This window comes from Coturnix japonica, chromosome W, assembly GCF_054131305.1.
Source record: "Coturnix japonica strain WE chromosome W, WE-NBRP24, whole genome shotgun sequence".
NCBI classification, from domain to species: Eukaryota; Metazoa; Chordata; class Aves; order Galliformes; family Phasianidae; genus Coturnix; species Coturnix japonica.
Genome location: NC_140701.1, coordinates 12591235 through 12602285, shown reverse-complemented (window position 1 = coordinate 12602285; position 11051 = coordinate 12591235).

Sequence of the window (11051 nt, the reverse complement as noted above, 5' to 3'; positions counted from 1 at the left end):
AAGCATCTGCATGGTCTGCAGTGAAACTTACCTTGCCATGTTCTGTGAGTAATGCTCCTGCTGTGTGCTCACAGCCTGATCACACCGTACACATCCTGGAAACTCTCTCCCCTTTCTCTCCTCTCTTTCTGTCAGCTGCAGGCTGTGCTGTGCACAAGAGCTGCTCCTGGGCACAGCTGTCTCTCTGCAGCGCTGTCCACTTGTATGAGCTCCCTGTGTCCCAGGAGCCCGGCCCAGCTTGGCACACCCAAGGATTTGAGTTTCTCTACCTCACTGCTTCCCCGGGAGATTTCCCTGGGGCTCCAGGGCTGAAAGCTGATGATAGACAGCAGGCTCATCTCTGCTAAATGCACTTGGATGTCAGATCAGTTATTCACCAGTGGAAAGACTGATTCCAGAAGCATGGCTTTGAGTTGTGGAATCAAACTCGATAACCCCGAGTAAGGATATATAGTAGGAATACATTTATTAGGCACCTGGTGTAAGGGGATCACTCCTATCTTGCATACCTGCAAGCAGAATTATTACATATTTGAAAGCCAAGCTTATTCATATCCAACAATTTTCCTGGAACTCATCTTCATATTCATTATTTTCCTGAAACTCATTTACATTTTGCCTGCTTGTACCAGGGGGCGGACACATGTGCAGGACATATGGGTCAAGTGTACTCGGTGCATGTGTCTGTTCTGTGTGCCCTGGGCTGTGGATGTCCAGAACGTAGGGGGATAGCCTAGCTGGTTTGCCATTCAATCAACGTAGGTCCTTAGCATCATGGCAACATTTGGTGACCCTTACGTGATTCAAGTGGGTGCACTCTCATGGTGAGAGAAGGCTGCTCATTATGGCTTCATTGAAGTGAGTAGTGAGTATGCTAAAAGGGACAGGGCAGAATGTGAAAGATCCAGTCCATGAAAAGGAATTGAAGCCGCTAATACATTGGATGATGAAGAAGGGGTTTGGCTCAACCCCTGGGGAATGCATTAGTAAAAGTAATTTAGAGAAGGTGGGAGGATAACTATTCCAGAATTATTCTTGCGCTGGTAGTAAGGAAGCAGCAAATCTGCTTCCAGCCTTTGGGTCATTACGTCTTTTTTCCTGGACGAAGGAATCACAACAGATATGGCAAGCAGCGCATTACTGCTTGTCTAATAAGGTTTGTCCTGAGTCCAAGTCTGACAACCTTGCCACCCCCTCAGACGCGGCACTAGACAAGGGGAATCAGATGGAGCCTGCGGCTGGTGAAATACCAAATACTGATGCCGAAGAGACTTTAGATCAGGAACCATCAACAGGGGTGGGAGAAGTCAAAGAAGTCGGGCGAGAACAATTCAAGAAGAGCCATGGTGGTTGCTGTAACCTCAGCCTTAATGTATCCTAAATCCCTTGTGGATAGCAGTGACTCCCTGGCACTTTGCATTGTCATTGTGTTTGCAGAATCAGACCAGATTGGACAGCCAGGGAGTCCTATACTCCAGACAAAGATGTTTCAGTTCAAGACTAGATTTGTTAAATCCTGAAATACGCTCTTCCAGGAACTCTAGGGTAAGACCTCTACAGTGCCCATCCTTTCTTCTTTCACTTCTGCTCTACCATGTGGCATCTAATTTCTGGAAAGAGTTGGCCACTCTGACTTCCCACCAGGAGAATGGCATGATATGCCTGGCCTTATCATCTGTAGGAGACACTTTCTCGCTCAGCTCATTTGGGGTTCCCCTCCCTGGGTATTTCTTGAAGCCAGGGAACTACAGTGCAAGACTTAATACCTCAGTTATGACCTTCAGTGCGTTGGTAAACACAACCGACTACCTGACATGCCATGACACATCGTGAGCGCGAGCCCTCATTTGCACCTCCTCAGAGGCCATGTCGTGCAACATTCCAGGGGTGTTTCGAATACTGGCAGATGATGAGGATGAGGAAAAGGAGGAGCTTCAGAGGAGTTGAACCCTCCATTGGCCACTAACCAATGTCACCGGGATCACGGTAATGACTGAGGTTCTTAACACGCTCAAAAGGAATAGAACCTCCGATGGGGAAAAGTACACGTGTGCCCCAGTGGCGCAGTGGTTAAGGACGCCGCCTTGCAACACTGGGGCCCAGAGTTCGAATCCCCCCTGTGGCGCAAGTGGTAGAAGTGCCGCTCTGCTACACAGAGGCTCGAATCCCGGGGGCTGGACTCGATGATCTCTAAGGTCCCTTCCAACCCGCATGAGACTATGATACTGTGATGATGATGATACACCACTACCTCCCTACAGCAAGTGAAGGATGCTGAGCAGAGGCTCTTAGAAAAGAAAGGGTACATAAATCGCGACTGGTGTGGCAGCAAGCTGGGTATCTCTGACTTCTGGAATTGGTTGTGGTTCAGTCGTGTTCTCTGCACTGTGCTCACGTGGCTGGGAATTGGCTCTGTGATCTTATGCTTTGCACCAACCAATGTCCGGCTCGTCCAAGGCCTCATCAGGAAACAGATGATGGCCGCGCAATACGTGCTACTTGCAAACCAAGAGTCATAAGTGCTATAGTTGAAGCTGGGACATTATTGTTGTGTTTTGTCACGGAGTTCTCTCTAGAGCTCACTCTGTGAAAGCAGGAACAAACCTGGGGAGAGAAGGAACAAAGTACCTCCCCTCTCTATCAATGCTGTGTGGCGGCCCAGCCACGTGCACTCCAGAATGTGGTGGGTGAACAGTTGGCCAGTTGGTCAAGACCAAAGGACTAAAGTCATTGGGCTCAATGAGGCTGGTAGATGGTCCCTATCAGGAGTCCCCAGGGCATTTTAGGGCCACTTCTTTTTCATGTTTTTGCGGATGACTTGCATGCAAGACTAGAAGATGTTCTGAGCAAGTTTGCTGATGAGACCAGATGAGGAGGTGCTGTTGCCTCGACTGAGGGTGGACAGGACTTGCAGAGAGATGTGGACAAGTCAGAGAACTGGGTACCAGTTGGTACTAAGCACCAAGTGCATAAAATATAACAAGTGCCTGATTGTGCACCTGGGTAGGGGCAACCCTGGACATAAACACAGAATGTATACAGGACACTGGAGAGAGGTCTGACTGAAAAGGACTGGGGGTCCTGGTCAACATCAAATTGAATGTGAGTCAGCAGTGTGCCCAGGCAGCCAGAAAAGCTAACGGTCCCCTGGAGTGCATCAGGCAATTTATTGCCAGCTGGGTGAGGGAAAGGATCGTCCCTGTCTTCTCTGCACTGCCGCAGCCTCACCAGGAGCACTGGGTGCACTTCTGGGCACATAAAGGACATAAAGGACATCAAACTATGGGTGAGTGTGTACAGGAGGGCACTGGAACTGAGAGATCTGATGTTCAGAGTTGCATTGGGATTGACTGCTTGTTCAGACTGGGCCCTTCTCACATCCCACATCCTGCAATGAAACACAGGGTGCATATGGGACATGAACCTCAGAGCGTCCTTGCACCCCATGCAGAGCCTGGGATCTTCTGTCCCCATGTCTTTCATTTAACATAATACAGACTTCCAACTCACTGCCCCAGGAAGAATCCTTAGTCAGCATGAGGTCCTGCCTGCCAAGGGTCTGGGGATCAGGGCTTGGCCTTTCTGCTTCATAAGGCAAAGGAGGGATTTCTCAGCATCAGAGCCACCATGCCAGTGCCTTTGCCTGACTGGAGTCATGGCTTCCAATTATCTTCTCTAACAAGTCCCTTGGGAAGCTTGCTTGGTAATGTCCCTCAGTGGCCTCATTCATACTCCAAGAAACTTGACTGTTACTTCTGACTTTGTCTTGTTGAGCACTCTGTGCAAATTTCTCTCTGCACTGGAAGTTGATGGACTCAGCAGCAAATGTGCCCTGGGGCCCATTATAGCGTTTAGAGCCTCCTGTGCCTTGTGCCTTCCCATTATCTTCTTCAGGTTTTCAGAACTTGTTCAGCAAAATGGAGAGATATCTGGAGAGAGCTTAAAGAGGAAGAATACAGCAGACATTTATAGTCTATTTATTTATAGTTGTGTTAAAACAAGACATTAAAACAGCACTGTGCAACTGATAGTGATCAGGATGTCCCAATGATTTCTATTCTCTTACTGTGTTGACAAAGCTCCTCAACATCCCCACCCCATTTCTACTCACCTGTCCCCATGGGATTTGCATCATTTTTTCTCACATCACTCTTCTCCTCTGTCACCCGCTCAGTGTTAAACCTCCTTTGCACCAACTCCCACTGGCTTTCCACAGAGAACCGGATGCACATGGAAAAGGAGTGACTTCTCTTTTTTTGGCCATCAAACGGAAGGAAATGTGATGCAACTGAATCAACACTAAAACACAGTGATCAACTTCATGCCATGTACAAGCTGCGTCTATTGAGGTTTGTCTTTCACAGGGAATATTTGTACAGGAAATGAGATAGACACAGATAGGATGGGATAGATAGAATCATGGTGAAAGAGCTGACAACAGAATCCATCAGACTTTTGAGGAAGGGAGCAAATTCCAGTAATCTCCCTGGGATAGATCTGTCAGGTAGTTGGGAGGTATCAACTTAAAACTGAACAGGACTCATGAGTTCTTCACACATTGAGATGGGTTAACACATTCTCATTGATTTCTATCTTTGTCTTCAACTCTTTTTTTCACCTTTATTGGCATTAATGAACATCTTTTAGGCATTGTGCTTTATAAAAAAAGTAAGAGAAAAACAATAAGAAAAAGAAGAAGGAAAAAAAAGAAAAAGAAAAGAAAAAGAGTAAGAAAAAGAAAAAGAAAAAGAAAAAGAAAAAGAAAAAGAAAAAGAAAAAGAAAAAGAAAAAGAAAAAGAAAAAGAAAAAGAAAAAGAAAAAGAAAAAGAAAAAGAAAGAAAAGGAAAAAGAAGATAGAAAGCGATAGATGGAATCATGGTGAAGGATTTGACAATGCAGTCAATCAGACTTTGGAGAGATGGAGCAAATTCAAGTAATCTCCTTGAAAGCCAGAAATCAGACAGATAATTGGGAGGTATCTGACTGAACAAAGATGGGGAAATATGGCAGGCAGTGGGAGGAGCGTGTGCCCAAATGGTCTGCTGAAAACATGCCCTTAACCACGGCCATTTAGTTACAGGGCATTGGCTCTGGCACCGCTGTCTGTGTCCCTGAACCTGAAGGCATCTGAAGACACCAAATCCTCTCAAATACTCATATTTCTAACTTAAAATGGAACAGGACTCATGAGAATTTCTCATTTGAGATGGGTTAACACATTTTCATTGATTTCGATCTTTGTCTTCAATTCTTTGTTTCATTTCCACCGACATTAAGGAACAGCATTTAAGCTTACAACCTCAAAATAAATTAATTAATTAATTAATTAATTAATAGATCCATTTGCATCTTGCACATGGCCTGATGCCCCTTTGACCTTCACAATTCCCACCAGATCTTCCATGCCGGAGAGTATGAGATCCAGCAGAGAACCTCTCCTCTTTTGTTCCTCCATGGCTTGGTCAAGAATCTCCCATCTGTGCTCTCCACGGATCTGCTGGATGGCACATGCCCTGCTGTGCAGTCCCTGCAGAAGACACTGGAGTGCAAAAGGCCCCCAAAGGTGACAAGGGCCTGAAAACATCAGATTCCCAACAGTCTGCATAAGGCACCTTCCATTTACTCTCCATGATCAGGAAGACAGGAACAGACACTGTTCTCTCCTTCGTTGGCTATTTCCATTAGCTCTGACTTGGCTGCTCTTCCATCCCCAGGCAGAGCTCAATGCACTCTCACAGAGGGCAGTCGCCCTTCCTTGTCTCCTCGCCCATTCATCCTAAAGACTCTGTATTCCCCTTTCGCTACAGTGCAGTTGTGGAAAACATTAAACTGTGTCCCCATGATCCAAACAGGAGCTCAGGCCTGCAGCTCTACCAAGATTTCTAGCTTATTGTGTGTTGGTATTTGCATTAGTGCAAATCCACAGAAGTAAACATCCTAATTGGAAAGCATCACTGGACATAGCCTGACTGGATAGCTCATCTATGGTATTAGTGCGCAGAAGGTGGCACACAGACATTAGACCGATCATGGGTCTTGGAGGTGACACACGGACACACCATGGGCATGGCATTGCTGAAGGCCCTGTGCTGCTTTTGAAGCTGCATGTGAATTCACCAGACAGCCGGTACTACCCCCTCTCTGGCCCTCAGCTGATGCCCAGGAAGGAGGTGTCTATCTCAGTGATTTCCCACACGGTTTACAAGCACAGGCACACATCAGGAGCAGCCCAGGCACCTTGGGCATCACCCAGTGTCTGTGTGTGAGCAACTGCCTCCCAGCTGAAGGACAGAGGACTCAGAGCAGGAGCTCACATGCAGGCGACTCCTCGTGCACTTCTGAACTGAACCAGAGGAATCCCGGCTCCTGTGGGTGTGTAGGGAGCTGAATCCCATTTCAGCTTCAGGATTTCTGTCAAGGGTTGAGACTCCTGAACTAACTCAGCTGGATCACTGTCCTGCACAGGGAAAGTCCAAACCTCCCTGTCCTTGTCTGGGTGCCCTTACTGTTTCATCAAACGATCTCTGGTAGTACTCCCCATATGTCTCCAATCAGTCACTGACAACTGGACATGTGATAGTTAATTGAGCAGAATTCAAAGCACAGTCATGATGCTGTTGTCTTTCAGGAGCTGTTGGCCATGAGGACCCAGGGACATGTCAGGGGAGATGAATGAGAAGGATAAAAATGACATCCTCTGCTGCTGAACTGGGCCGAGCTCCTGGGACACTGTGAGTTCATAAAAAGTGGGCAGCACTGCAGAGAGACAGCTGTGCCCAGGAGCAGCTCTTTTGCACAGCACAGCCGGCAAGCGTGTCACGGTTTAAACAAAAAATCCACCTATGTCCGTGACAGGGGCCGTGGGCCCCGGAGGGGCCCTAGACCGAAAGGAAAAAAAGTTAATTAGGAAAAAGAAAACAGCGGCAATGATCTAAGGAGGAACACTTATTTACTAAATACTATATCGAAATACAGGATAACACAATATAATACAATATAATTGAAAATTGAGCTAACGAATCAAGCAAAATAGGAGAGAGAATGAGTCCCATAACCGAGAGGCCTACTGTGAAATCGAGGTGAGACGGTGAAGGCTCCCACACACTCCCCTGAACTCCAGAACTCGAAAGACATCAGTCTGTTCTGCGACCAAGTTAATATAGAGTTCAGGTCCCGTGACTTATCGTCTTGTTCTCTGGGAGATGTAGTCTTCTTCTATAAGTTGCAGATTCAGTAAAATTATTCATGCTTTATATGATGTTATGATGTGGAATACTGATAGAAAAATTACAGAATTATTAAACCATGACATTCCATCCCTTATTCTACATCATTACATTATGTTTATACATACATACACACTCATACGTATAGTTGTGAACAATCAGCAACCTTATTTTCTCAACAATTTATATTTATTCCATACAAATCCCTAAGTTGAGAACAAAACTCTATAACCTAACCTACTATTTATTAATTTTGAGAAAATGGCAAAACTGCCAGAAAAAGGAAAACATGTCAGTGGTGGTAGAGAAAGGCAGCGCTAGTAGGGCGTCCCCCACATCAAGGTGCACTCATCCCTTCCCAGCCACCACAGCAGATTTCCTTTTGACTTATACTTCTTTCCATGTGTGCTCTACACATGCATGGCCAGAGCACGATATAGAGTCCAGATGGAAAACTTGCTAACAGAATGCCTAATTAATGTATATAGAAAAAAGTGTTTCCTTAACATTCATCCGCTCTATCTTAAGTCCTGTACCTAATTGAACATTCGTCAAATATTTTCTGAGACTCTACCTATATATCTACAAGAAATCATTGGCTGCACTCCCCCAACATCAAATTCCCTTGTGGTGCACACTGAACATTCCCGTTTTTGTCCATCACCCACCACGTGCATCCAGGTCCCTGGGCAAAGACAGTACCCCGGAGAGGTTTGCCCTTTCCAGACGCTGGAAGGACCCAAACCGTTTTTCCCAACACGCTCTTTATGTGTACAACAGGAACCTTATCTCCCTCCATGGTACGTAGGGAGCTGGATTGGTTAGGACCATTACGATTACTAGATCCTCGAGTGTTGACCAACCAGGTGGCTTCTGCTAAATGGTTCTCCCAATTTTTATATGTTCCGCCACCCATTGCTTTCAACATAGTTTTCAACAACCCACTGAATCGTTCAATCTTACCAGAAGCTGGTGCATGATAGGGAATATGGTAAATCCACTCAATGCCATGATTTTTGGCCCAAGTGGTTACAAGAGAATTTTTAAAATGGGTCCCATTATCTGATTCAGTTCTCTCTGGAGTGCCATGCTTCCACAGGATTTGCTTTTCCAAACCTAATATGGTGTTTTGGGCAGTAGCATGGGGTACTGCGTATGTTTTGAGCCACCCAGTGGTTGCCTCCACCATGGTGAGTACATAACGCTTACCATTGCGAGATCGTGGCAAGGTGATATAATCAGCCTGCCATGCCTCTCCATATTTATACTTTTGCCATCGCCCTTCCCCTCAAAAAGGTTTCATCCTCTTGGCTTGTTTAATTATAGCGCATGTTTCACAGTCATGAATAACCTGAGCCATAGCGTCCATAGTTAAGTCCACCCCTCGGTCTCTGGCCCACTTATATGTTGCATCCCTTCCTTGATGACCTGAAGTCTCGTGGGCCCACCGAGCTAGGAATAATTCACCCTTGTTCTGCCAGTCCACGTCTATTTGAGCCAACTCAATTTTGGCAGCTCGATCAACCTGATGGTTATTTTTATGTTCTTCAGTAGCCTTACTTTTAGGCACATGAGCATCCACATGGCGCACCTTTACAACAATGTTCCTTATTTGGGCAGCAATGTCTTTCCACAGTTCAGCAGCCCAAACAGGTTTACCCCTTCGATGCCAGTTATCATCTTCCCACTGCTGCAACCACCCCCATAAGGCATTTGCCACCATCCATGAATCAGTATAAAGATGAAGCATTGGCCACCTCTCCCGTTCAGCCACATCTAAAGCTAGCTGAACAGCCTTTACCTCTGCAAATTGACTTGATTCTCCTTTACCCTCAGTGGCCTCTGCAACTTGTCGTGTGGGGCTCCATACAGCAGCTTTCCATCTGCGATGCTTCCCTACAATACGACACGATCCGTCTATGAATAGGGCAAATTTCTTTTTGTTTTCTGGTAGCTCATTGTATGGTGGTGCCTCTTTAGCACGTGATACCTCTTCTGTAGGTGGTGTTTCAATTTTTTTACTCTCAGGCCAGTCCATGATCACTTCTAGAATTCCAGGACGACTGAGTTTTCCCATTCGAGCTCGTTGAGTAATTAATGAAATCCCCTTACTCCAAGTGGCATCAGTAGCATGATGGGTGGAGGGAACCTGTCCTTTAAATATCCAGTTTATTACTGGCAAGCGAGGTGCTAGAAGAAGCTGAACCTCTGTCCCAACAACTTCAGAAGCAGCCCGAACCCCCTCATACACGGCTAAGATCTCCTTCTCAGTCGGAGTGTAGCGCTCCTCAGACCCTTTATATGCTCGACTCCAGAATCCTAGGGGTCGGCCTCGGGTCTCTCCTGAGGCTCTTTGCCATAAACTCCAGGTGGGACCTTTCTCTCCAGCAGCAGTGTAGAGGATGTTCTTCACATCCTGTCCCGTCCGTACTGGCCCCAAGGCCACGGCACGGGCTATTTCTTGTTTTATCTACTCAAAAACATGCTGCTGCTCAGGACCCCATGAGAAATTATTCTTCTTCCGTGTTACCTGGTAGAGGGGGATCACTATGTGGCTGTAGTTTGGGACATGCATTCTCCAAAATCCCACTTCTCCCAGAAAAGATTAGGTCTCTGTCTTTTCGGTGGACGGAGACATAGCAGTGATTTTGTCAATCACATCTGCTGGGATGTGACGACGTCCATCTTGCCATTTTATACCTCAGAACTGGATTTCCTGGGCAGGCCCCTTCACCTTGCTGCACTTAATGGCAAAACCAGCTTGCAAAAGAATTTGGATTATCTGTTTCCCTTTCTTGAAAACTTCTGCTGCTGTATGGCCCCACACTACAATATCATCAATATACTGCAAGTGCTCAGGAGCATTTCCCTGTTCCAAGACAGCTTGGATCAATCCATGGCAAATTGTTGGGCTGTGCTTCCACCCTTGAGGTAAACGGTTCCAGGTATACTGAATACCTCTCCAGGTAAAAGCAAACTGTGGCCTACATTTTGCAGACAATTGGATGGAAAAGAAGGCATCAGCAATGTCAATGGTGGCATACCATCTAGCTTCTTTTGACTCCAGTTCATACTGGAGTTCTAGCTTGTCTGGCACAGCAGCACTTAATGGAGGTGTGACTTCATTCAGGCCACGGAAATCTACCGTCAGCCTCCATTCTCCACTGGTTTTACGCACTGGCCATATGGGGCTGTTAAAAGGCGAGTGAGTTTTGCTGATCACTCCCTGATTCTCTAATTGGCAAATTAGCTTGTGAATGGGGAGCAATGAGTCCCTATTGGTGCGGTACTGCCGTCTGTGAACCACTTTGGTGGCAATTGGTACCTCTTGGTCTTTTACCTGGAGCAATCCCACAGCAGAAGGATCATCTGACTGACCAGGTAAAGTTGACAGCTGCTTAACACCATTTGTGTTAACAGCAGCTATCCCAAAGGCCCATCGATACCCCTTGGGATCCTTAAAATATCCCATCCTAAGGTAATCGATACCCAATATACATGGAGCCTCTGGACCAGTCACAATAGGGTGTCTCTGCCAGTTCTTACCAGTGAGGCTTATTTAGGCCTCCAACATAGTCAATTCTTGGGAACCCCCAGTCACTCCATGTATATATATTGGTTGTGTCCTTTGGTGACTTGAGGGCATTAGGGTGCATTGTACACCAGTGTCCACCAAGGCTTTATATTTCTGTGGTCGAGATGTGCCAGGCCACTTAATCCACACAGTCCAGTATACTCTATTGTCCTTTTCCCCCCCCTGGCTGGGGGCAGGTCCCCTCTATTGTTTACCTCAGTGGCTTGCAGCAACTGGAACTCTCTTTTTCT